Genomic DNA, 24,238 nt, shown 5'->3' with positions numbered 1-24,238 from the left:
CAAATGTTTGACATTCAGTTCTTAGATTGAAAACTGAATTGTCGTTCCATCTGTATGATAGCAGTGAGCTGGACGGCATCTATGCTCTGTCTCAGTGGCATTAGCAGCTCCTTCCAAACATACAAGCACAATACAGAAAGCAGATGCTCTCAGGTCCTTTTTGATTGCAAAGCATTAAAAGCTTAAAAATGAAAAATTGAATTCCCCAGAGTTTACACAGCATTGAATGTTACCATAGGTGATTTGTACTGTGGTAATTCATGGCACGCTTGCATCTGAGAGAAAAAAAATAGAGAGAAAAATCAAACCTGCTGGTCAGACTCAGGATACTGAGACCACTATGTGTTACTGTTTGTGCTGAGAGGATTGTCCTGGTTGGTTTGGTTTTGTTTCATATTACATACTCAGTTTCAGCGTGAGTTCTTCCTGACCTAGATTTCTGGGCAGACTGAAGTGAAGCCAAAAACTGAAAAAGTGCATAATTATTCATTTATTTATTTTTAAGCTGTACAGCTCTATTAAGCTTTCAGAGAATCCTTTCTACCCTGCCTTTGAAGTAAACTAAGCTAGAGATCAGCCAGAGAAGGATTGGGCTGACGCTGCGTGATTCTGATTGCAGATAGTCTGAATACAGTTAAGATCTGGATACTCAGAGCTAGGAAGAAGTTATGCTTTTTTTGGACTGCAGAGAAGAGGGGGAAGAGATCAATACATCCAAGAGAAATACTTTACACCTTTGGTATGTTCTGAAACCTCAGATGCTGGCACTGCTGTGAAACAGCTGAGAGCTGGAAGATTATTCCGGTTACTGACATGTAAATGAGCAGACCACACATTAAATCTGTATATACTCCATCTGCCAAGCCATTCGTTCTTCCCAACTTGGGACAAATTAGAAACTCTGGCCCAGTGGCAGGAGATTATTATTCCTTTCCCAGTCCCCCAAAGCAATACATTCTCCTGCTTTGAGTCTGATTGAAAACACTGACCTGGAGGTGAAAAACACTGTATCTGCCCCCCCTGATTCATCCAGACCGTGACCTAGGCAGCACTGAAACCACAGGCTTCTTTCTGGTCTCAAAAAATTACCCAGCTGCCCTCGTGGACTGAAAGGCCAAAAGAGAACTAGGCAAATAGAGAGGAGAAAGAGCTCATGCCCTAGAGCCACCTAGACTTGTAGTTACAGTTTTGTCATAAATATTACATTAGACTAACTTAATAGAAAATGAATTGAAAGTGAACGTGTAAATAAAGCCTACAACCACTTCTGTAAGTAAATGACAGGAGGCTACGACAGTGTAACATACCTTTCTGAGAGCCAAAGGACTTGTGCCATCAATTCAGAGTCTCTCCCCAGCTATTCTGACTTGCTTCTGATTTTGGACATTCTTCAGTAAGTTGTGCTGGCAAAGCTTTTTCATACCATTTCCAAAACACATGGAGACACAGAATGGCTTGGGTTGGGAGAGACCTTAAAGATGACTGAATTCCACCCTTGCCATAAGCTGGGTGCCCCCATCAGCTCAGGCTGCCCATGGTCCTCATCCAACCTGGCCTTGAGCACCTCCATGGATGGGGCACCCACAGCTCTGGGCAGCTGTGCCAGGGCCTCACCAACCTCTGAGTGAAGACTTTCTGCCTAATATTTAATCTAAATCTTCACTCTTTTAGTTTAAAGCAATTCCTACTTGTTCTATCACGATCAGACCATAGGTCTGTAAGCCCCCTGATCACTGATGTGTCCTCCTCTGGACCTACTCCACCAGCTCCACGTCTTTTTGTGTTGGGGACCTTCACCCACTGACACCATCATTCCATCATATAAGGTCACCAGGTTGATCTGCCCTTGGTGACACCGTGCTGGCTGTAACACAAGCACTTCTGGTGTTTCTGCCCACCCTGGAGTCAGTGTGCTGGAAGCCCCTGGAAGTCTCTGCTTTTGTGTTTGTGCTTCTTCTTGTTAGCAGTGCTCTGAGCTTGCACAGAACAGGAGGCAAAGATGCCAAAGCATGTCAACCACCTGGATTAATTAGGTCATACACTAAAAATGGAACTACAATGAAGTGGATGATTATTAAACCAGCGACCTTGTGGAAACTGGATACCTCCTTTACTATATTTCAGCATCCTTAACCTTTTAAGTGCCTCAAGGCAAGAACAGTGCTGTGTGTGTTTAAAGCACTTTGTATTAACAATGGCAGTAATAATAATATTAGTCTGTTTCTCCTTTGGGGTAGGTAAATATCACTCTTCATTTTACAGCTGATGAAACAGACACAAAGACATACAGGATCTTGCTTAGTGCCAATTCATGTTTCATTAACAGAGCCAAGACTGAGCCCAGGAAATGGATTTCCTTGCTCCTTGCATTTGCCATTCTTTAACACACCCTCCTTTGATGACATCCAGTCTCTCTTGTGATTTTTTTCCGCAGAAGGTACAGCAACAGCAGCCTGGAGACTGAAGATGAACCTCCTTGTGCGGAAGAAATCGATTATAACACTGACAGTTGCTCTGATGGCGAAGGGGACTTCTCAGATCTAGACCAAGAGATCCAGGAGTGCCTCTCGTGGGTGGAAGGAGAGGCAGAAGATGAGAGAGAGACCACAGGACAGACATGCAGCTCCAAAGCTCTCAGGGGACTTTACATTTCCAACCAGCCAGCATCCAGCAGTACGGCTCTGCCTCTGAGTTCTGCACCACTGGGAGTGTACAGCGGGTTTGAGAGCAGCCCTGCATGAGCAAGACTTTGACTTTCAGAGCAGTAAGGCGAATGGGCTACTGCTCATATTTGTCTGTTTGCCAGCTTCAGCATCCTTCCCAGATATCTTGCTCCATTTCTGCATTGAAAATGGTCTTTATGTTTGTGTGATCTGTATACATGTATGTATTGAGATTGTCTCCTTGAGCTTTCTTTACAAGGCAGAGATGAGGGGCCATTTGCATTGACATCGTCCTTTCCTAAACAGAATCCCCATCCCATGGCTGCCTCTAGTGTGTGGATTCACATAGGTTGATATGGGGAATGTTTTTCTGACTTTTGAAGGAGCATCCTTTTTCCTGGCTTAGGCTTTTATTATGGACAGCAGCCTTTGCCCACACATCTCGGAATTACAGCAGTTTGTGAGGCCTTTGGCAAGAGCTCTCTGTTACCATTCATTTCTCTTGAGCTGTAGAGCATGCATCTGAGTTCTGAGATCAGAATTTTGACCATGTTTTCAGCAGTTTGGGTCAGGCTATGCATGTGCCTGAACTGGTTGTATCTCAGCAACAGCATGTGAAATCCAATGTGCCAGAGTAAGGAGAGCACCACCATACAGAGCAGTCCTCTGGAAACCTGGGCTAAATTCACCTCTTTGCTGCACTGGAATGAACTAGTCCAGCATAATCTCATTCGAGCCACTTCATGCTTGAACTTATGGGCCCAAGTGGAAGAATATGTTTCATGAACATCTGAATGATACTCTAAGATTCTCTGTGAGACATCCTTCCAGCATGATGCACTGTGGGAATACAGATACTGTTTATGGCTGCTGCTGGGACTGAGAGTGGCTGGAAGCATTGCAAGGAGAAAAACATGTTCTCTGGAGGTAGCTGGGGCCCTCCAATATTATGTCAATTGGATTAGTGATGGTGGCAATATCCAAGGGTGAATTTAGCCCAAGAATCAGTCTAGTGACTGATTATTCTTTGTTAGTTTTAATATGATACCACTAAGGAAATCTAACTCATGGAACAGGACCCTATTGTGCTGGATAGCAATATAACAGAAGACATTAATGGTAGGTTATATATAGGATGCATTCTTCTGGTGATTCCCATAAGGGAGCAACTTACTTTATCTCCAAATGGAAAAACAAAAAAACAAAAAAACAAAAAAACAAAAAAGAGATTTCTCATAAAATTGCCTGCAAAAACAGATCTTGATTTTATAAAGTGCTCTCTTACAGAATAGGTAACATAAGAATGTCTTTGCAAGCCTGATTCCACCAGCATTAGAATTTACTGTGCTTTCACACAGATGTCCAAAGCAATGGAGACACAGCTTCTTGAGCTCCAGCACAGGCCAAGAACACAAATGCATGCCTGAGGTTGGTAAAGCACAAAGCCTACATCAGAGCACTTCACTCCTCATACTGCCTGTATTTGTCACGTCTGACACTCTGCTGCTGCCCATGGGGAATTGCCCTGAACCCAGATGGAGGTAATTGCACTGTGCAAGAGGCTCCCAACTCTGTCACTGTTGTCTTTATAAGGCTCAAGGAGGACAAACATATAGTGCGTTGTAGTATTACAGACTATAAGACTTCCATCTCTGGTGATTACTGTTATTATTGATGTGTGATTAAAAGCACCCTGTAATCCTCTCATCTTTATGCTGTTTGTGGAGAGAATTTCTTGTGCCAACTGAGGCTTTTTTTCTGATGAATTTGTGAACGCCTTCCCCCAAACTGCCTGGCCATACATTTCCATCAGCAGCCAGCGCTATGGAGAAACTATTCCTTCCTGTCCTGCTGGAGTTTTGGTATCCTGGTGTTCTAAAGCCTTCACCACTAAATAACAGTTCTCTGTTTTTCTAGCTCTCTCTTTATGACAGTGCTCAAAAGACAGGCAGCTTGGGTCCTCAGAAGCTGAGCTTCGTAGACCGAGCTAATTCATTAGATATAGTGTGTGTTCTCTGTACAGATATCATGTTCTGCTTGCCTTAGCGTGCAGCTTGTTGCATACAATACTGAATTTTCATAAAAGGATGGCTCACAGGAATGGACACCAATGAGGTAAAACAGGTGTTCCCATTGTAATAGTTTGTATAGCGTTTCTTAAAAGCTTATTATTAAAAAAAAAATGGCATATGTGCATAGCTAACTTCAAATTCCAACATTCATATGCATGACAAAACACTCACACTGTGCTGGATCCAGCCTGCAGCATATACAGGACATGGTGTAAGATCTTCAGCATTCAGAGTGGCCCCAGGATACTGGCTGGGCAAAAAGCACTACTGGGAATATACATCTATAGATGTGAATATCTATAAGGGCTACTCCAAAAATAATGCCTCCTGTTTTATTAGTTTGATCTGCCAAAGGCAGATGTTGATGGTACGGCAGCAGAGGTTGAACCTTTCCAGCAATATTCCATTATATTTTGTTGCCATGTGACAGATGGCAGCAGAGGGGCAGTCTGACAGAACGTTGTCTGATGTGGGAACGTGTATGAAGCAAAGGGGTGGAACTGAATTCCTGCATGGGGAAAAAATAACACCCATTGACACTGACACCTGCTGAATGTTTATGGAGACCAGTCAGTGGATGTGAGCACACTGAGGCAGTGGGTGGTGCGATTCAGCAGCGGTGGCAATGACAGTGGGTCACCTCCACTGAGAAAATGCATAGCCAATAGTGGAAGCTACACTGAAAATCATGTTTTGTAGCTGAGAATTTGCTCTATCAAATAGATGTTGTACTCTCTGTATCTGTTGTAGTTTCTGTGGATATAAGCAGGGAGCATTACTTTTGGAGCAACCTTTGTTCATCTAGAGCTTCTGTTCCCTCCCACACTACGTTCTGTACCAACATCCTTCCACAACAACAGTGGTACAGTGCTCCCTGATGTTTGCCAAAGGTGCATCTTACTGAAAAGGAAAATAAATCAGTGTTTCTCTTACTGCGACACCGGTATTTTAGCTATTGTGCTGCTGTGTAATAGAAAACACCTGGCCCAGGCTTCTCCTTGACAACTTCCGTGTTGTACCAAATAACTTCTCAACAAGGGGCGATGGCACAGCAGGAGGTGGTGGGCAGGTGAACCCCAATCCATGGGTACCCACCCTGTTACTTGGGGATTGGGAGCAAAGAACATCCAGAGGGAGGAAGGTTGGGTGACCAACCGGCAGGGAATGGCACCTGGAAACTTCCAGCAGAAGCAGTTTGGTGGATTGTGTTGTCTCTTCCAAGAACCTCTATGGGAAGCAGATGCTCTTCTTCTTTTGACAGACCTCTAGAGGTCAGGAGAGGACCTCCACTGCATGCCACTCTCTCCGTTATTAAAATTCTCCCTGAGTCATGGTAATTAAGCAGAACTAGGTTCCGCACAGAGGAACGGAAGTGCATTGACTTTAATAAAACAGAGTGTAAAACAACTTTAGATTAACTCCAGCCTTGTTTATTCTTGCACACTTGTAATTCTGATTTGGTATTTCCCTAGTGAATGGAACCGTTGTCCCCTACGCTAAGGCACGTCACCTCACTTCAGCCCGCTAAGTGCTGAGCAGCGAGGCCACTGCCTTTTCTTGCCATCACTGGCTAATCCCTAAGAATTTGGAAACAGCTACAGAGAAGGGGAGGGAGGAGAGGAACGTCTCTCTGCTCCTTACCATTGACATTCCTCAAGAGTCAGCAAGGCTGTCAGGTTGAGACGCAAGCCAAATATTTCTGTAATGGCCAGCAGAGACAGCATTCAGATAGTCCGTGCTGCAGAAGCCGTTCTGGGCTCCTGCCAGACACATTAACTTTTTTTACTGATGCCTTTTGTCTCACTGACTCTTTTAGTGGCTCTGAATAGCCGCGCTCTCCTTCCTCCCCTCGCCGTGGGTGACATGACATGGGTAAGAGATGTGGCCGCAGCCGCGCTCACACTGCTGCCTCTGTCTCAGCCTTGCACCGATTCCTATCGGAGGTGACGCGAAGGATGCCTTGCCAGAGCTTAGCAGAATACACGTGTGAGTAAGCCCCTGGGCTAAAAATAAATAATTAAACAATAAAAATAAAAAGAATCAAGTCAGCAATGTGAAGGAAGAACAAAATCTAATTAGTTTTATCTGCTGTTTGTTATGAGGCTGTCAGAGTGCTCTATTCCCTGGTTTTACAGCACTCTGGAAAATAACAGTGATGATAATAATACACAACTGTGCACAGGATTGTTCTTGAAGCAAGGAGGGAGCAGATTAGGGAGGGGAAAAAACAGCAGCCCCTCTACTCACTTTTTTTCTGCTCCTGCCAAAAAGCAGAGGTGCGGGTGGTAGCGCTGTCTTCTGCCTTATCTGTCCTTAGAGGTGATCCACTCCATCCATCACTCAGAGACAGAAAGCACAAGTGGGCGACTGCTTGGCATCCAACTAAGGACACTCAAAATGTATCCCTTGTTCTCCCACAGATCTCCTATGTGTTGCTGACCGAGTCGCTTAGCCTTGGCTCCCAGCCTCAGTTCTGATGTGAAACCGGAGCACAGTGTTGGCTCCTCATAGCTAATACAGCAAGGCACGAGTGACATGGTAGATGTGTAGGGTAAGGGGTGAGAAATAGAGATGTAACGCTGCCCACATGCTTATACTGTAGTGATTTCAGCTGATGCCATTGATGAGGCAGCTGGAGTGTGGTGGTGGTTGCCATCACTACTTTCCACTTTAACGATGTATAGTGATGGTTCACTAGACTGTTCCTTTCCAAACAGCGCTGGGTAATTCTAACAGTCTCTCTTTGCAGGTTGTTATCAACTAACCTCTCTCGTCACTTGTTCCTCACACCACCAAACTCTGCACAGCTGTTTAAGGGAGAGTGGGATTTAACCCTGTGTGTGTGAAGTGTCCTTTGGTTTTCCAGGCAGAAGGCTGGCCATGAGACTCCAGCTGGAGATTACATGCAAAAACGTGGAGTACTAAAAACTCCATGTTTGTAATCACATCAGGAAAAGATGAAAGAGAAGGGTAAAGAGGGAAGAAGATAAGATAGAAATTGGAGAGGAAGAAGGGGACACAGAGAAGGGGGAGGGATGATGAGAACAGGGAGATGGGAGTAGGGGGCATTTGGGGGAAAGACGGGCACAGAAATGGGAGAATTGTTCCCATTTGTGTATCTTCTTCCGTCCCCAGATAATGTGTCAGTATTAACAGTACTGAGAAACAACCCTCTCTACTGTAGAATAAATCTGCCACTGTATTCCCCACTCCATAAACGGCAACCAAGTCTGTATCCTCAGCACTGCATTGTGTGTTCAGTGCTGTGTTTTGTGAGTGCTTTTCATGATGGTTAAGCTTGTATCATTTCTGGCCTTAGGTTTCCTCTCCAGGGACTCACATCCTCAGACATATTCTGGAAGATCCAGTGTGTTTTATTGTTGATGCAGCAGTTTGTGGCTACTTTCCTTGCCTTTTCTTTGTTCTGCTTCTTTTTTATTGCACTTAAGGAAGAGTGGAAAGGAGGGAAGTGAACGAGGTGAACAGGAGGGAGTGAGAAAGAAAGGAGAAGGTAGAGAGAAGTGCCCTGCCATCATTTTAGCAAGATCTGCAGCAAGATGGTGAGGCAGCTGTTTTGCCATTGAGTTATTTTTAGCCTTCGATTAAGCAGCTTGTAGCTTATTCAGGGTGAGCAAAAGGGAAAGACAAATCAATCACTGCAAACAATCATCCACTGGATACCCTGGCAATAACTTCAGTCCCAGTAAAGAACCATTACCTTTGGCTAACGGATCTCTGGGCACCAGCTCGAACCAGCTGATGTAAATGCAGTCAGAGCCCTGTTTCTTGCCTTCCTTGCTCCTAAATGTCTGACTGATGGCTTTGCCTGGATGGTTTCCAGTGTATGCTTTCCATGTTTACAGTGCATGAACATGCACAGCTCTGCAAAGGTTTCCTGGTTTTGCCACAACATTTTCATTATATATATATATATATTTAGCTTTCTGTGCTTGTTTACACATCTGTGGAGGTATTAATGTTTATTTGCAGGGAAAAGGTTGACAAGGAGGCTTAAATCACAAGTATTTACAGCACAATTTCAGATCCTTCAAGAAGGCAGATGGGAGGGAATAATTCCTGCTTCCATCATATATCTACAGTCAGTGAAAGAGAGAAATGCTGCCCGTTGCTGGGATCTTTGGTAATTCCTTTCTATGGGCATGTAGCTTTCCTTTAGTCTTTGTGGAAGGTGGCACAAGCGGACCAGGCAAATCTCCATGGTGAAAGCATGGACAGTGGTGACAGAAATTCTCTGTATTATTTGACTACACAGTGGTCTTCCAAGAACCAGGCAGAGTGCTATTTAGGGAGCTGATAAAATGGGAAATTTAATAGAGGCAAAAAAGAGAGGCTTGGGAGGATAATGGAGCAGGCTGGTAAACATCTGAAATGACCCCAACTACAAGGAGTGTAAGGGCCAAACAGGAATAATATGAAGCCTTAGTGCGTATTCCAAGATATGACTTGATCAGTTTCCCAGACACGTGGAAAAGAGAAGGCAGAAACAACAGAAGAAGGATTAATTGGCTGTGAAGCATCGGGGAATTGATAGCTTAGGTTAAGGAAAGAGGAATACAAGCCAGCAAGCACTGACTTAGAGATTAGAGCAAAGGTACAGTGACAAGATCTCCTAAGGCAAGGGGAAGAACAGAAGAAAAGTGAAACATAAAATGTGTGTGAGGAATTCATTATTGTCTTAAAAATGAGAAAAGAATTGTTTAAAAAATTGAAGCAATAGCATGTGACTAGAAATGAGAACAGACTGGTACCAAAGCATGTACAGATGAAATCAGAAAGGTCCTCGCACAGAATGTGTTAGTGGTGGTTAGGGACACACGAAAGAAGAAAAAAGAAATCCTATAAATATGCTACGAGGAATGAAAGCATGCATTATGTACCACAGAAGGAGAGCACATGCAGAGAGTTGGAATAGTCATTGTATTTTTAACTCTGCTTATCACCAGAACGTTGGTACTCGAATCATGGAATTGTAGAAACATAGAATCAGAATATCTTAGGTTGGAAGGGACCTTAAAACCCATCCAGCTCCAACCCCCTGCCATGGGCTGGGTGGGCTGGGTGCCCTCACCAGCTCAGGCTGCCCAGGGCCCCATCCAACCTGGCCCCAAGTAAGTGTATTCAAACTATTGGACCTAAGAGAATTCCCCTTCAGGCTGCCCAAGAAGTGCAGTTTTTGAATGGTTAAGAATGGACTTCAAAGGCTTCTCTCATATTAAAAGGATTCTGCAGACTGGAGAAGGGCAAATAGGGTATTTGTGAAGATGGAAAAAGAAAGAGCCAGTTAAGTGGAGTGCCTGCAGAGAAATCTCAACAAATTATGAAACAATCAATTAATTAGCAGCTATAGGATAAGAAGGTGGCAAAAGACAATCAACATGGATTTGTCAAGCTGATCTAATTTTGTTCCTTTATTGGCTAATTGGCTTAGAGGATAAGGCAGAAGTAACATATGTCTTTGCTTTAGGAAAGCTTTCAGTACTGTCTCACATAACATTTCCATAAGGAGAATATATTTCTCCTTATATTTCACAGCTTATATGAAATTTGTGTAAGATAAATGCATGCTGCCTGATAAATAACTCACAAATGCTGGGGCTCATCATCACTTTATTCTTCTAGAAGTTAGACCAAATTACTCTATGAGTAGAGAAGATGTAGAGAGAGGCATAGAGGATCTACACACCTGCTAATACAGTTGTCTAAGATATGTGAAAAGAGTCCTTTGCTGAGATAGTTCTTTTCCTCCTTTGCTCATCCAGTCCCACTCCTCCACATCCAGAAACCCAAAATGCTGGTGATCTGAGGGATACCAGCCCAGACAAAGCTGTGGTCAGAGCCTGCACTCCCTGGCGGCTGGCACTCAGGTAGGTGCCAAGAGTCTTAGAGCAGGGAGTGCACAGTAGATCCACTGTGCCAGATGGCCTGCCTGCTCATGGTTGTAAGAGCTGCTCTGTACTTTTTAGCTTTACTGATGCAGAGAGAACATTTTGAACTGTCTAAGCCTTATAACCTTGTATCATTGGCACAGGAACAGCAGCAGCACACTGTTGAACATAATAACAAGGGGAGAAAGAGCTGTGGAATTAAGTGAGAATTTAAATCTTAGGGTTCGCAGCTCAGAACGAGAGGCTTTAGCTGAGATGTTTCCAGGAATTGGTTGAGTCATGTTTGAGAATAATGGATAAGATGAATATTTTTGTGACTATAGCTGAATAAATTATTTGCCAATAATTTTGACTGTGATTTGACCAGTCCTAGCTGCTTTCTGTAATGTATACGGTGCGGGAACATTTGCTGCATTCTGGATGTGTGTGTGTGCCAGGTATGCAGCTCCAGTCCTTGGCATCTAGCAGTGAATTTATTCCCCAAAGACAATTTTGAACAAGATTTACCCCAGAGCGACCGAATGCAGGATTTGATCTGTCATATTCAGAATGATTCATTTTTCACCTCATCAAGTAGGAAGAGAGGAGAGAAAAAGAGAGTGGGAAAGTTATTTTGCACTTCACAACAAACCCTTTTCTTCAAAGTCAGAGCTGCCACGGCGCGGTACACGGCGGCCCACCAAGGGACACGACAAATGTTGCTTGGCAACTCCACACCATTGATGGGAAACGCTCAGCATCAGAAATGGACTGAGATGGAAAGTGAGACAGTGGCACATCGGGATGCTTGTTCAGGTCTATCCCCACTGGAATTGACACTGCCCTGTCAGAGGTGCTGGCCAATGCAGTCCTTGCTGGTGGGTGAGAGAGTAATTGTGGGTCCAGAATGGGGTAATATCCCTCCCCAGAAACAAGGAGACTTTGGATCTATTAATATCCTGAAGGTTGCTGGAATTCTCCCTGTGCAGATAGCTGTGAGCAGACCTTAAATAGCTCAGAGGTGTGGCTTAGTTAAATGCTTACAAAGGTCCTTACAGAAATTGCTTCTTGTCCTTTGCAGCACTGCACAGCCACTTTAGCACCTTGTCCAAGGCATCCTGCCCTGGTGTTGTGGTGTTGCAGCCCTGATAGCCCACAGATGCCAGAGAAGCCAAGTTTGCAACAAGAGGCCACTTGTTAGAGCTGGAAAGCAGGGTTTTCAGGCACAGCGTTCCTTCGTCAAGTGTTGCTATAGAAAGATGATGAGTTAAATGAAACAAGGTTGACTGCACAGAACAAATCCAATGTGACCTGTCCATGCCCCCATCCAACCTGGCCTTGAGCACCTCCAGGGATGAGGCACCCACAGCTTCTCTGGGCAGCTGTGCCAGGGCCTCACCACCTTAATAAACCTCACAGACACTTTGCAAAAATGGGATTTGGGGGTGCAAGAGAATAGTCTATTGTAGCTGGTAGTTCTGCTTCCCTCCCCATAAAGCTCGAAGAAATATGGTGCTCACCTCTGTCTTACTGCTCGCAGCATTAGAATGTCTCTTTCTTCTCAGTGGGAATTAAAATTCTGGAGCAAGAAGGGATGTTTTCATGGAGCTGGCTTTTCCTTATCACATACAATAGCAACAGTCTAAGAATTTTGTTTATGGAAAGTCCTTGCACCGTAGTAATGCTGCAGGTTTTATCAAAAATCACTATATGCCTTTGAAAATCCCCAACAGTCTATCTAGACAATACATGCAAAATCTCCCCCGTTGTTCTGCCTTAGGCTTGTTAGTGGCACACAGTCTTGGTTGTTTTTAAGTAAAATACCCTAACAGTTCCTAATATGCATTAGAAATTGGATTTCTCCTTTTGCAAGCTGTTTTCTGCATCTTTCCACCCACAGGAATGTACCTCATTTTGGCAGGGCTTCTCAACTACTATTTTTTTTAACCCCGGGTTACGACTCTTCTGCCTAAATACGATGACTCCTCCTTGCCTTGCTCCCTTAAACAGAGGCTTTGATATGTTGAAGGACTGAATCCAGATGCAACCACTTCTGGCCTTCATCTTTTTTTTTTTTCCTGTGCCATTATGAACATTTCACAGAGTCATAGGCTATTGCTGCATGTGGTGCTGTCTTGAAAAGCCCAATGTAAAATTTCAGCTTCCAACTAAATGCACTTACTTTTGCTTCCTTTTGGGTGAATAAGTCAGTGTTTCATAAGTATTTCACTTACATTCCTGTGTTTTATTATTATTATTATTTTAATTGACAGTTTGCCTTTGTAAACCCTCTTCATCTGCTGTGTCTTCTCTTAACACTAACTGAAACAATTACATGACGTTTCCTGAGGATGGATTCTACATTGTGTGACTGCCAAGCCCAGTTCTGATCTTCCTCACACAGAGTTTTATGTTGCTCAGGTGTTTTTTTCTTACCCTTTTCTTCACAAAGATAACCTAAGGAACAAACAGTCCAACATGTATAACATAGCACAGCAAAAGCCTTGTTTTAGTCTCAAGTCCACTTTCTCATAAGGATCCCTTGCCCCACTGACTCCAAGTGGGCATTTGTTCCTGCCTCAGTGGAGACAAGGAATTTTCATGGAAGGGAGGGAAGAAATTGGAGAAAAACATTTCTCAGGCTCTTGAGGAGGCCTCTCTTACCCTCTCTTGCCTGTCACAGCCATGTGCACGTCTCTGAATACCCACATCACTCTTCATAACTACAATCTGAACTCCCCACTTGACTCTGCCCAGGCAGGTGCCATTCTCCCGTCTCTGCCTCAGTGCCCTGTGATTGCCTGTGTGCTGCCTCCTCCTGCTGATCTATAGAATCAGAGAATGGTTTGGGTTAAAAGGGACCTCGAAGAATATCTAGTTCCAACCACTTGTAATGGGCCGGGTGCCCCCACCAGGTCAGGCTGCCCAGGGCCCCATCCAACCTGACCTTGAGCACCTCCAGGGATGGACCAGCCACAGCTTCTCTGGATCTGTGTTTCAGGTTAACATCCGACATGCAATGTTTGTACAGAGAACAGCCAGAGAAAGCTGGGATTTAGATTTCAGTCATGTTTCTAATGCCTCTGGTTTCCTGTAGCTTTCAATCTTCTTTCCCAGAGGCATTTCTCCTGAAGCACCTGCTCACTCTTGCTTCTGCTGCTCTTCTGGGGCAATGCGGAAAGCAGGGGGACAAGGAAACCCTCACTTTGGGTGCCAGCCGGCCACGCTGGCACTGCTGTGGGTGGGGGCTGCAGCCAGGCCTGCTTCTGCACTGCAGAGCAATAATACCTTTTGGAAAAAATAATTGCTTTTGATTAAAATGTAAGGGTGCCATCCTCTCCTTGTTGTCATTAATGAGGGCTGCAGGCTACGGGCCTTTGAAGTGTTTCCTTTTGGCTCTCCCTGTTCTTTCTTTCTTATTCTCCCTCTTTTTTTGTTACTTTTTTTTTTTTCCTCTCTCTCTCTNTTTTTTTTTTTTCCTCTCTCTCTCTCTTTTTTTTTTTTTAATTTTAATTCTCTCAATTATCTGCCCTTTCCAGCTCAGAGTGAGATTTGTTAATTTCCACATGCTTACAAAAACCTGCCTGGCACACTCCAGCTCCCTGGCAGCTTCTAAATGGGCAGCCAGGCAGGGGAGCGAGCAAGCAAGCAGCACATCTGGCTCATTAGCTGCCCTGACCCCCCCTCAGCCCCTCCGGAGGGGAAGAAGGAGGGATTGCACAGGTACTCACCTTGCCAGAACAGCTCATCTCCTCTGCAGAAATGCCACTCAGCAAAGCATGAATGAACACACTGCTGTGTTTAATTAAGGCTGTCCAGAACTGTTTTATTTGTCATCTCAGGCCCTTACAGGCTAATGGACTCTTTTACATCATGTAACCTTGAAAGTGGTTCTTTTTTTTTTTGTTGTTTCCCAGCCTGTGAGTGGAATAACAGGAGACCGGGCTGAACCCTAATGGCCCCTCAGGTACTTCCATCTGTATGCCACAGCTGATTGCTGGCTTGGATGAGTCCAGAAAGGAAATATTAAGCACTGAAACTCATTTTTCTCTTCTCTGCTCAGAGTTGTGGTGGTGGGCAATGGAAACAACTGGGACATTCATTTCTTTGTTCCCCAAAATTGAGCACAAAAACGGTTCAATGACTTACAGAGTCGTAGAATCGCTTGAATAGGAAAGGGCCCATAAAGGTCATCTGGTCCAACTGCCCTGCACTGAACAGGGACACCCACAGCTGATCAGGTGCTCAGAGCCCCGTCCAGCCTGACCTGGAGTGTCTGCACCCACCACCCACCACCCACCACCTCTCTGGGCAACCTGTGCCAGTGTCTCACTGCCCTTATTGCAAAAAACCTCTTCCTTATATGCAATCTAAATCTCCTCTCTTTTAGTTTGAAACCACTTCCCCTTGTCCTACCAGAACAGACCCTGCTAAAGAGTTTGTCCCCTTCTTTCTTACAGCCCCCCTGTAGATACCGAAAGATACTTGAGCGAGGTAATGCCACAGATCAGCTGAAGACAGAGGATAAAACTCATTCCCAGGAAAAAAATCCAGGTCTTAGTACACGGGACAAAACTCAGCATATTCCCACACTGCTGTCATACAGAGGTCAGGCATGTCACTGCATCCTTAGAGCCTCCTACTCTGACCTTTGTCATCCTTAATCCCCACTTTCTTCTTCCACAAAAGCAGGTGTGAGTGCATATAACCAGATTCTCTTTATCTCTCTCATGAAAGGCTTCCTGCGTGAGGTTTCAGTCGGGTCTTTGAGGACGAAGAGATTGCTCTAGATCAGAGCAAGCTCTTAGCTAAAGTGCTTGCCCCAGTTACAGGTATAAATCTGACTCAAACGCTGCTCTGCTGGGCCAACTAAACTGCTCGGGGAGGGAAAACTGAATCATATCAAAACAAAACTGAGGATTGAAACAGAGGATTAATAGCAACTTTGCTAATGTTTTTCACTTTGAGATTCTTTAGACATCCTCTACCCCCAAGTGGTTTTTATATGTCAAGGAATATATTCCTTTGAGCTGTGTGACTTCATGATAGCAGCTCACCTAAATATTGCACTGTGCTGGATCTGTGCTTCGGTGTGAGGATGTAGGCACTGGGTTGTGCAAAAGCCATTTATTTCTGCCTTATCGAGGGACTCTGTATAATGCTGCCATTCCCCCCACACTTCTGTTCCGTTTTTGTTCTCAAGCCCAGGCGTGATCTCACTTTCCAGGCAGATACTTCTCTCCTAAGCGCTGTTCTAAAGATCCCCTCTCTGTGTTCCTCAGGCTGGAAGTTCCTCTTTCATTTCTTCCACAATAAAAACAACTCATCATGGGAACTGATTCGAAGGAGATGGAAAGGAATCCTCCAGCCTTGGATCTTCTAGTGCCTCCATCAGGAATGCAGCAGGTTGCTCTGAAAGTGGCCATCTCCAGAATCCCTTTTTGTCTCAGAGCTGAAAGGTGAGCTCCCACATGTACAGACCTGCATGCAAATACTTAGTCACTGTTGAACCATAGAATCATTAACATTGGAAAGGACCTCTAAGATCACCTAGTCCAACTGTCCACCTATCACCAGTACTGCCCACTAAACCACACTGCTACATACCACATTACCCACTGGTTGAAGTGATGGAGCTCCAGATGGGTCTGGTTTGAGGGACACAGATGTCAGCAGAAAACAGCACGAGGCAATGAGGGGACCTGATACACACTAAGGCTTCCTCTGCCTTGTGCAAAACAACTCCAAATCCATTCATATTATTAAATTGCTGTGATTTAATAAGTCATCATGTGCCACTGAGCAAAGATAACTGATAGCAGTCATTATCCCCAGGTCATGTCAATAGGGTAGGTGACACTGAAACCTCTTCTGCTATCATTTAGTAACTTCTATAGCTGTGTTAATTCAATCGTACATCCCCTGCTTCAAAGTGAGACAAAGCAGATGAGATGTGAACTGTATGTATCGGACTGAATGCATTTTAATCCCAGACAGCTCAAACCTCTGTGCCATCACTGAGCTAGGTGCTGCTTTCCTTAGCAGCCCTGGGGTGAATAGTGCTAGTAATGATGTTAAAAAATGATATTCATTCCATTGTGTTCTAAAGAGACTCTGCTTGAGCAGGGAGGTTGGCCTAGACGATCTCCAGAGGTCCCTTCCAAACTCATTCTGTGATTCTGTGAAAAACCACCCAACCTCAGCAAAGCCCACCGGGACTCCTGGATTTTTCTTCATTGGACCTGTATTTTTTTTCCTGCCAGAAACGAGATGATGATGAACGTGACACTTGAGTTGCCATGGGAACACAGCATGAAGCTCATGTTAGCAGTGCTCCTTCCTGCAAGCAAGCACCGCTGGCTCTGGAGATGGGCACAGGCAGCACCTGCCCAGGTGTCACCCACATAATCTAGGGGTGAACCGCATTTACTTTACCAGAGGAAGATCTGGAGGGATAAATCGCTGCAAGGTAGGAAGATGTGTCTGATGGGTCAGATGGAAATTGCAAAGCCCTCCTGGAAGGTTGCCACAAAAAATCCTGATGGAGACTGTAAAGGGGGGTTCACAGGGACCCACAGACCAGGAGACTGCTTCCACCACTGTGGGAAACCCATGAAAGCTTTCAGTGTGGGGAAACCTGGAGCCCTGGGCCCCCCTCATAGCTTCTACTTGGGCTGCTCTAGCATTACTGGGAGGGTGGCAGGAGCCACAGCATTGCTACTTTCCTACCACGGCTTCTCCCAATCTCCTTCATTCAAGATTTATTAAATCCCCCTCCTCCTTCAGAAATGCTCATTTTCAGTTGGTGACACCTATGCCATCCTCCTGCCTGCCCACCCTTAGGACTTCCCCGAGCCTCAGCTCAGAAATAATCAGGAGGCACTTTTGTGCTGTTAGGAAACCATTTGGAGCTTTCAGAAAGACAATTTCAGAGAGATTCTTCATTGTCACCACTATTTTCCTCTTTCACAGGTCTCCCTTTAAATTCCCACCTAACAGCATTTCATCAGGGGAAGAAACACACTTGTAAAGATCTTACAGTAGTAGGTTTTGCTGAAGCAAAGGGAGGGGGAGAGGCTGGAATCCTTCTTGAAAGACAGGTGAAGACCATCATCAGTCTGTTTCAATAATGTGATTATTTGAATAGGTTGCAGGTGGGACTTCCCAAGAAAGAAAGAAAGACAGACAGACAGAAAAAGGAAACTCAGGGTAAGAAGAGCTGAAATTATAAGAGAAGGAAGAAAGGGGGTGATGAAGGCTGTGGCATTGGCAATACAGCTGCTTTTAGGGACTACAAGAGGGAGTGAAAAATACCACCAAGGGAATCCAGCCAGGTGGTTATAAAGTATGATAAAATAGGATTTAGGGGAACAGCTTGCAGCATGGTAAGTGTTAGTCTATAAGACCTGTCAGAAGTTTGGTAGAGAACAGCAAGAACAGCAGAAATAGATTAGGAATGTGAGGCTTGTTGCAAGAAAAGAAAATTTCTTTTCTGTCTGTCGTAAATCTTTCCCTTTTCACCACTTTAGCTGCTTCCTGCACTCCCTAAGCAGGCTTAGTGCTCATACATGGCCAGAGGGTTTCAATTTGAGCTCCAAATAATAATAATAAATTCCATAAAGTGATTCCATGTGGAGAGGGGAGATAATCGTGCTTTATGTTTACACAGTAGGGCCCACAAGAGTTTGGGGCAGGCAGAACACAGAGTAGTTTCTCACCTGCAGCTCGTCCTGGGGCTGATGGGCTGCACCTGTTCTGCAGTAACTGCACAAAGATGGCGAGGCTGAAAGCTGCTCTGGCTGGAGCTGGTGGGTTAGAGTGAAGTAGACGGAGGAGATATGATTTTCTCTGCTGAGCTGTAGCTGGGGTGCTGAAGTTTAAACATCTGGTTAATTGATTAAAAAGAGCTACAGCAGCCCTGTTCTTGTTACAGCCATGCTGGGACACGTGAGATGGTGTTGTTTTGTGATCGTGAGCCTGGGTCTCCATTATGATTACACTGCAATGAGTGCCAAGACTGTGCCTGGAAATTGGATCAGCTGAGCCTTGAACAGTAGCTGCTGCTTTTCCCAGTGAGTCGGAAGCCAGCCTATCTCTGCAGAGCTTCACCACCACGCTTGGACCCAGGTATGTCATGTTTCATCCAGTATAAGCGGAGCAGGAGATGTGTAATGGCTGTGCTGAGGTATCTCGTGACTTCTGTTAGTGGGAGGATCACGTGTTTGGGAAGAGCAGAGAGAAGAGTGTATCTGTTATCACCTCTTTCCTTGTGTTTGCCTTGGGGTGGGTTATGCTTGGCCATTGCAGCTGCTCTGTCCTGGGGCTGCCTTGTAATAAAGAAACTGCCCTGGGACTTGGTTCTTGCAGATGATAAGAATCTGTTTGTTAGGCAGCCAGTACTGTGGCGGTGGAAGGGCCCTGTGATGGATATTTGCTGTCATTTCTGGGGGAACTGCATTAAGGGCTTCTATTATTTAGAGGCTGTGGCTCCTTGGAAGCGATAGTTGGCTTTAGATTTGAATTCCAGTTTCTGCAACATGGGAAATCCTGGCAAATCTTCTGTCTCTACCACCTTTGTTTTTCTATCTCTGCTCCCCTCAGCTGGAATGGGGATAGCACCTGTGCTAGGGCACTTGGTGCTGCTGTTCTAGTGAAGGACTGAGGAAATGTCTTTTTCCCTTATGATACTCATTAGGCTGATCCACCACACAGACTGCCATGATCTCCAGCTGCCCATTTGTACCTCTCATGCAGTGGGTGGTAAGAGGACTATATACTCAATAGCATGAGATCTCACTTTGATCAAATATCTTCATTTCGTGATTGCTCCTAGAAGAGCACAATGTAACTAGAATTAGCTGTGCTTGTTGAATAGTCGAGCAACTCACAATTAGCCGAGTTTGTGTGTTAAGTGCTGAGTCACAGCCTGATTGAACAGCTGGGGAAAGGCCCCATCAGCCCTGCAAGCACAGGTGAAGGCAATTCAGTTGTGTGACCAGAAGGGTTGGAGCCTGGCTGCACCTCTCTTAGACCTCATTGAAGGGCTGATCCCCACTGGAGAAGGATTTCTCTCCGGAGATTCCTCCTTGGTGAAGCTTTTTCCTGTGAACCTGGGATCTTCCTGTAAGGGTGAGCAATCTTCTTCCCTTCCTTTATAGCACCTTTCTATTGTGCTGGTCCTTTTGCAGTCCCATCTTTGTTGTAACACCTTCCCCATCATATTGATCTGTCCAGTTGCTACAGAGTTCCCAGCCAAAAGCCTGGGACTCCCAGTTCTCTAGTAGGTACATGGTGTGCCCTGAAAGCTCAGGCTGGGGCTTCCTGGCAAATTCAGTTTGAAGATGATTTCTGTGTGTTTCCTGTATTGAGACTTGTGGGAATTCTTCACACAAGAAGAGAAGCTTAGCACTGGAGCTGCATCTTTTTAAGGAAGGACTTAGAGCGCTGTAATGCGTTATGTATATTGTAGAAGGAAAGGGTTGGTTTTGGTTTTTTTTTTCCTGTTGTTTATAGCCCTGAATGATGAGTTGGCTGCATTGTGGCATTGAGGGATACTGTTTATTGGGCATGGTGGTGATGGGTTGATGGCTGGATGGGTGATGTTATTGGTCCTATGATTCTGTGTGTTCAGTGCTTGTATTTCCAAAGAACAATGGTGTGCTCTGCATCAGAAATTAAATCAGGGGAAGGACACAACCCTTCTGTTTGTTTCCTTTCACCCTCGTTAAGTTTTTCAGTCTGATGATGGATTATTGTGTACCCTCTTGATTTTTTTTAGACTTTCCACAACCATGCTTTGTAATACTTAACAGATCCAAAGCTTTCTGCTTTCCTGAAGCATCTGGCTGAAATAAATCTGGTCAGATAAAGTCCTGTAGCTCCACCAAGTTCGGGGTCATTAAATTAGTCCAAACCAACCTTTCCCTTGAGATGTTAATTGGATGCAAAATCTACCTTTACTTCCTGACTGAAGGTCTGTAATTGCAGTGTCTGTGGGACACCTGCAGTCTCTGGAGGCTCCTATTGGTCTCCCAGCATCCAAGCCCAAGTCTTTCCATTAGTTCTGCGCATCAGAGCATTCACTCAGCCTTTCCATATGTCTTATATACTGAGTTCCCCGCCTCTGAGGAAAATTTCACATTTCCAACATGGGATATGTTGGATATATTTAACTTTCCTGGGGAGTTTTGCTTGTCTATCCTTCAGATGAATTTTTGCTTTGTGAGTTTGGGGTGTGTTGAGTTTTTTCTTTCATGACTCCATGTTTTTGCTCCTAATCCCACCACCTGGTATGGCTCACGCTGCAGAATCTCTCTGCCTCCTCAGTGTATACGCCCTTCAAATATTTGTAGGCATTTATCACTTCCCCCCTGCTTAGTCATCTCTCTGCCAAGCTAGACATATTTAGTTCTTCTAATCTTTCCTTGTGAGTCTCTCCAGCACTCATAATTCATTTCTCGTTGTTCTTCTTTGTATCCTTTCCAGTTTGTCAGCACTTAAAATATTATTTTGGGTGCTTTAATATGTGCAGGCATGGGGAAAAAAAGAAGAGAAGCTTCTTAAAAAGAGAAGTTGTTTGGTATTTTTTGTCTCTAAGCCATTGGGAGTATTTCAAGTGGGCAAACCTGGGGCTTCCTGCTGGAGGTTCTATGTGAGTCTCTGAGACTAGCTTTGTTCTTACAGAGTACTGCTAGATGTGGTGCCAATGGATCAATGGTGAGCACCTTGCTCATGTTTTTTGTCTCAGGAAATGTCTCTCTTTTGGCCACCTACTGTTTGTTCTGGATGTGTAAAGCAAGGAATGCAATTCAACATGTGTCCTGTTACTAGGATCCCAGATTTCTTTCTTTCAAGTAACTGAATGGACATTCTTAGGATAGCAACTTATTACAGCCACACCGTGGAGGGATGGTGTAGAGCTGCTGTTCAGTCTCCATTTCGTGTACAGAACTCTATGGAGTGTTTTTTTTGAGGCATTCTTGGTATCTCCTGTAGGTAGAAATCTGTGCTGTGATGGCGTGATGTGAGCAGAATGATGGAGAGCAGCAAGTGCTCACTCATTAAGTGCTTAAAGGTCTGTAATTTTGCTGCACTGAGAGCTCTTTAAATATTCCTCATCACCATCCAGTGACCTGCAAGGGAACAGGAGTTTATCTTGCCAAGCAACACTGTCAAATTTACTAATCTGAGATAAGTATCAGTATCAAAATGTTTCCAAAACCAAAACAAAGCTAACTGTTGTGTCTGGCTCACCTCTAAATTTCCACTGCCAACGCCAAACCAATGTGTTATTTCAAGTAGGAGCGAAAAGGTTCTGCTTTGTTTCCTCTGGTATCATGTTCTTCCTTCCCATCCAGCCTAGATGTTTATCAAACATCTGTCTTCTGGATTGGTTGTGTCCAGGGGATATTATGAGCTTAATAAGTAAAATATGGAACTGGCTCAGCTGGTGTGGCAGGAAATGTTCCTCTACTGGGGTATCAATGCTGCTTGACTATATGAAGCCGAGCTACAAAAAGTGAGAGTGAAAGCAAATGAAAGCAGAGCTTGTTGCTTAGGGGGATGTATTTCATTTATTGCATCCAGCCCATGCCAGGCTTTGCCATCAGCTGGTGCCCCTGTAACATTGCAAATGATGGAAACAGGGAATCCCAAACTTGTTGAGTAAAGAGCTGCTGTTGCTCTGACAGTGGGTTGCCTTTCCTAGCTGTCTGTTGGAGCAGCCTTGGAGAATCATGCTGAACAGTGCATTACAGATATATACACTGAGTATTAAAAAAAGAGAGAGAATGCATTTACTGTCGCTTACAGGTTGCCTTTCACCCTTCTAGCTGTCACAGCATTCAGAAGCATTAAACAATGGGACTTTGTCTACACCGAGTAAAATAATGCCTCTGTCGCAGGCTCAGTTGGGAGCAACAAAATCACTCTGAAAAACTGTTAGAAAGAAATGTGCGAGGCATTTCCAACAGGCTCAGATACTTGTGTGGGGGGGCCTGATGCTGCAGTGCTGGTTCAAGAATCTACTTTCACACCTTCAGGCTGTTAGCATCATCAGCCCAGCAACAGGCAACTGCCCACTGCCTCTGATGCTGTTGCAAACAGCCTTGTCTTTCCTTGTGGAATCAGCAGTTTAGCTTAACTTGTTTTGTCATGTTTGTCTGCTGTCACTCACATTCAGGAAGGAGGTGGGTTTTCTGCTTGCTTTTGCTTTGAGAGCGTGCTCTGTTTAGTTGACAAAGTGTTTTACAAACAAATCATATATCAGAATCACTTTGTTCATTGCTGAAATGCAAAGCAACTGTTTTTACTGCAGAATCTCGGGAGACAGGTGAGATAAAGCTCAGTACAGTGTGACTTCTAGTATTTGGTCCAATGGAGTTGGGATTACTACTGTATTTAAAACAAAATGCATTGAACTGAGGTTTATTCTGTGCTAATATGACAGGTGAGCTCTCACTTAAGTGCAGGTGAATCTTACATTCTTTCTAGCTATTAGCACAGGAAAACTGTTTGTAAACAGGTATCCATGAAGCTTAATGGTTACTCCTGTTTCCCCTTGCTACCTCACCTGCCTCACTGACTATTGTTTTACATTCCCATAGACTTTTATTTACGTGATCCCAGTTTGAAAGTTCTCGTCTTTAGCAAAACATACTTCTTGTGTTTTATTCTTTAAGATGAGCTCTGTATTAGTTGCTGTTCTCTGAGCCTAAACAACTAACACAAGGGCAGATCAGGTTTCCCCTGCTCTTGTTCCCAAGGTGTTGCTGAGCAGTGATGTTCAACCCTAGCCTCATTTCCATTCATTGTAATGGAGTGATAACAAAACGCATGGCCGACTTCTCTAATTAGTCTCGTGCTCCTCAAGGTCTTTTGCTATTGCCTGCTGTTCTCTCGTACAGTTTAGCTTTGTGGGCTTTGCTGATGTTTCCCTAAATGCTTCTAATAGTTCTCTCCCTCTTCCATATAATTCTTTGGGCAGGAACTGACATACAGCAAACAAAAAGCAATGAAATACTCATCATTAATTGATCGTGATCACTCCTGGTTGGGTTGTTGCTGTTGGGTTTTATTTTAATTCCTTCTCTGTTTAGGGGGAATTGTTTAATTTTATTTGGTATCCCAACTTTACAATTTTTATTGAACTAAAATGCAGATAAATATTCAGTGTAGCTTCCATGAGTTTGCTGGTGGATTGTTCATCTCGCTTTAATTAAAATAGGATGAATATAGGAAGAGAATTAGAATGAGAGAAGATGAGCAGTTCTTTCCAGCAGAAAATGACAGCGTCCAGAGGAGGGTAACAAAACTGGTGGAGGATCTGGAGCACAAATGTGGTGAGGAGCAGCTGAGGAAACTGTGTCTGTTCAATCTGGAGAACAGGAGGCTCAGGGAAGGTGTGATCTTTACACTCCCTGAAAGGAAGTCATAGCAATGTGGAGGTCAACCTCTTCTCCCAGGTAACAGTGGCAGGATGAGAAGGAATGGCCTCAAGTTGTGCCAGGGGAGTTTCAAGCTGAATTCTTGGGGAAAAAATTTATTCTCCCAAGGAGTGGTGATGCAGTGGCACAGGCTGCAGAGAGGTGGTTGAGTCATTGTCCCTGGAGGTGTTTGA

The 24,238-nt window shown here is 44.4% G+C and overlaps 2 long non-coding RNA genes across 3 annotated transcripts in view; both read left to right on the top strand.

Moving 5' to 3' along the window:
* LOC116653917 overlaps positions 1 to 6,142 on the top strand; it is a 51,810-nt gene extending 45,668 nt beyond the window's left edge. Inside the window, exon 2 of the long non-coding RNA XR_004308553.1 lies at positions 2,435 to 6,142. This is a non-coding gene — a long non-coding RNA (uncharacterized LOC116653917). The remainder of the gene's footprint in view (positions 1 to 2,434) is intronic.
* Positions 6,143 to 15,692: 9,550 nt separating this feature from the next.
* Positions 15,693 to 24,238, top strand: part of LOC107318812 — a 189,395-nt gene continuing 180,849 nt past the window's right edge. Inside the window, exons 1-3 of one of the 2 annotated variants that reach the window (XR_004308598.1) lie at positions 15,693 to 16,079; positions 16,884 to 17,089; positions 18,554 to 18,747. This is a non-coding gene — a long non-coding RNA (uncharacterized LOC107318812). The remainder of the gene's footprint in view (positions 16,080 to 16,883; positions 17,090 to 18,553; positions 18,748 to 24,238) is intronic. The other variant, XR_004308597.1, reaches the window with a different exon arrangement.

This window comes from Coturnix japonica, chromosome 10 (assembly GCF_001577835.2).
Source record: "Coturnix japonica isolate 7356 chromosome 10, Coturnix japonica 2.1, whole genome shotgun sequence".
Classification (NCBI taxonomy): domain Eukaryota; kingdom Metazoa; phylum Chordata; class Aves; order Galliformes; family Phasianidae; genus Coturnix; species Coturnix japonica.
Note: the sequence above shows the minus strand (reverse complement) of the source record. Positions and strands in the feature narration are given on the sequence as shown.